Raw genomic sequence first — 3,113 nt, 5'->3', positions numbered from 1 at the left:
GCACTAACAAATTATAAATGAAATATAAATTTAGAATAGTAAAAACAATGTAATATAAATTAATATCATAAAATCAATAAAATGGGTTAAATATGACATAAAATCGTTTCTATTATTTTTGTTAAATATATTTAGAATCTTAAATAATAAAAAATTGATACTTCTTTCTCGTATAATAATTAATGTACTATTATAGCAATCTTATAATAGAAATTTCAGAAATATACATTCTAACAAAAAAAAAATTGTGAATGGACGGATATTTTTGCAATAAAATATCATTGTAGGATAGAACTTACACCACACAAATTAATGCCCTTATCTTTCACTAAAGAATTTCCTCGAAAGAAATGCTGAGCATCCAAAGATTAGATTCCTCGAAAGACCAATTACACCTCAACAGCACCAATATTGAAAGGGATGGAGACCCAATGCGTGAATCACCAATGACGCACTGATGTTTGGCTCCTTCCTGAGCAGTAGGGCATCGTGTCTGGTTGATGGGTAAAAATGTCGTTCATCAATATCAGGGAGAACATCAGTGGAGACTAACCGGTATGAATTACCAACTTCAACCGAGAAGAGGCTAATTGGGGCCGGACCGCGTGGTCCATGTCCTAATACATAACGACCAGTCTCTTTCAGGGCTTCAAAGACAATGAATATTGTACAATATCCTGGATATTTAGAATGGAGTAACTAGACAAACGCTGCTCTTTCCGTTCACCTTCCGGAGCCTTCCCCAAACGTTAGCGTGCTCTTCCTCGAAGGCACAGTTTGCTCGCCTGCAACTATTTATTTCCTTGTCGAGCTCTTATCCCAACCATCTCGAGTATAGTGAAAATCAGCCTGAAGGCTCGATAGTCCAATTCTATCTTGCTGGGCTTTATAAGCTTTTACCTCTCCATCAGGCCAAGTGAATGGTCCATTTTTTTCTTACAATTGATTCTGTAAATGATTTGACGATTGTATATAGACAGCATTAACCATCATTTGGGTTTGCAGAAAATGGTGCTCAAGTCGGCCACGGAGGATGAGGAAAGCAAGATAAGGGCCATGAAGTCTGCTGCAGAGTCTGGAAGTATCAAATCTCCATTTACAATTGTTGCGTATGATGTCAACGAGTTTTGTGCCCATGATTTCATACATATAAATTTTGTTGGTATGTCTTGGTTTACTATTGCTGCGTTGTTTCACTTGTCTCTGTGACAGTGGACGTGAAAGATGGAAATATTTCTGCACTGAGAGGAGCAGGTTCTGTCTATCTCGCAAGAAAACTCAGGAAATTTGTATGCAGAGATGAGACGCTGAAACTGGATCTTGCAAGGGAAAGACAAATTGTCTGACTAGCCCTTATGGGAGATGTTTAAACTTTTCATGCTTAATTCCTATTCCATTTTATTGCTCTATAAGCCTACCCTAGTTTGTAGGCCCAGTACACATGTTTGGCGAGCCGGGGGGAGGTTGACATTAGCATAGATTCATCTAATCCCGACCTATTAAATCTAGCAAGGGATTAAAACCCAGATATATTCACAAGGGGCTAACCATGATGTATGATGATTTATCTTTTATTCCATCTTATCTCTTCCTATTTCCATTTAGATCCTTGAAGCCTTTGATCCACTAGGACTGCAAAAGCGCCTTGATGCTCTTGGTTCAATACCAATATCTCGAATAAGGTAAGAGGTACTGGAAAATAGATCAATAAATAGTACAGGTATTGAGATACTGTGTATGGCGAGTATCTCTCATAAGGCCCACTGGCCAAAATCGATGATACACAGCTGTTTGAGGCTCTGTAGTTATTCTTTGTACTCCGTATTCTTGTCTTCCATTGCTAGAACCCACGCTCAATAGCTCTGTGAATACGAATTTCCTGGTGTTTTCTTGTGAGATAGAGGATATATATTTCTTCTGCTTCATATCCATTGCAATAAATTTTACTACCGCAATCAAATATATTCCTCCAGAACTCAAAACTGATTTTGGAGTAAGCAAAGTTCTGGTTTATTGTTAGTTATTATTAAGAAAATTAACAGGTGTTGTTGACTATTTTTTGAAAGTAAGGGTACAGAGAAGATAATTTTCTGAATAAAATTTAACTTCAGGCTGCGCTACTGTCAGCGGAGCCCTTCTCTTGCTTTTCTTGTCCTCGATCGCCAATTTCAATACCATTTTCTGCGAGTCCAACGCAACACTGGTCATCATCTTCAACCACTCGGTGTGTTCCGTAATTCATTACAAAATCTCGAGGCCATTTATTCTGCTCGAAGAGGAGGGTGGTCGCGTACATTGCTATTTCACAATGAGAATAATCCTTCAAGGCTTCAATTTCTTCTATTTTAAGCTCCTAAGCGTGGTGGCAGTGACCAGGCATCTTCTTCCGTGTAGGGAATACCCACTTATCACAGAACTAGGTATCATCCAGCCTGAATGGAATACTGGAATGTATGAAAGACAAATTTGTGCAGGTGATACAATGATGGCTGTATGCTCCCACTACTTTTACATGCTGATTGCTGACACACATTGTCTCTTGAGTAGGATAAAATTATTTAATAATCTTAATTTTTCATGACGAGGCTTGCTGACCACACATATTCTCTTTAGTACGATAAAATTATTTTATATTGTTAATTTTACATTAAAAAATTTAATTTAAAAATGTTTTATTAGATTATAATAAATTAAGATGGATTTATTGTCGATTAAAAAATAAATTCCACATCAATTTTAATATCATCAAAACGCAATAAAAATGTTTTAATTATAGAAAATTTACTGAACATTATTAAAATTTAATTATACAATTTAATTATTTTTAAATTTTTCAATTTTATATATAAAAAGTTAATAATAGAATAATTTAATTAATGTAAGTATTAAAATATTTATTAATAATTCTTAAAATATTTGTCATCAATTTTATATTTTCTTTTAATTTAATATAATAATTTAATGTTTTTTTAAGTAATTATTAAGCAAATTACATCTTCAGCATATGGGAAAATTGTATTTGGAAAGAAAATATTTATTTGAATAAAGAGTTTTTTTTATGGTTAATTATTATTATTTTTTTTTTTATTTATAGTTATTATTAAATATTTTAT

At 33.9% G+C, this 3,113-nt stretch overlaps 1 long non-coding RNA gene across 1 annotated transcript; it reads left to right on the top strand.

Moving 5' to 3' along the window:
• The first annotated feature begins 733 nt into the window (after positions 1-733).
• On the top strand, positions 734-2,505 carry LOC149177232 (uncharacterized). Its single transcript, XR_016258753.1, has 2 exons — positions 734-1,081; positions 1,213-2,505. It is a non-coding gene; the product is annotated as an uncharacterized LOC149177232 (long non-coding RNA).
• The last annotated feature ends 608 nt before the right edge of the window (positions 2,506-3,113 follow it).

Source organism: Pinus tabuliformis, chromosome 4_1, assembly GCF_031772625.1.
Source record: "Pinus tabuliformis cultivar Carrire ecotype Pingquan chromosome 4_1, CPIR1, whole genome shotgun sequence".
Lineage (NCBI taxonomy): Eukaryota > Viridiplantae > Streptophyta > Pinopsida > Pinales > Pinaceae > Pinus > Pinus tabuliformis.
The sequence above is the reverse complement of the archived record's forward strand: the minus strand, read 5'-3'. Positions and strand labels throughout refer to the sequence as shown.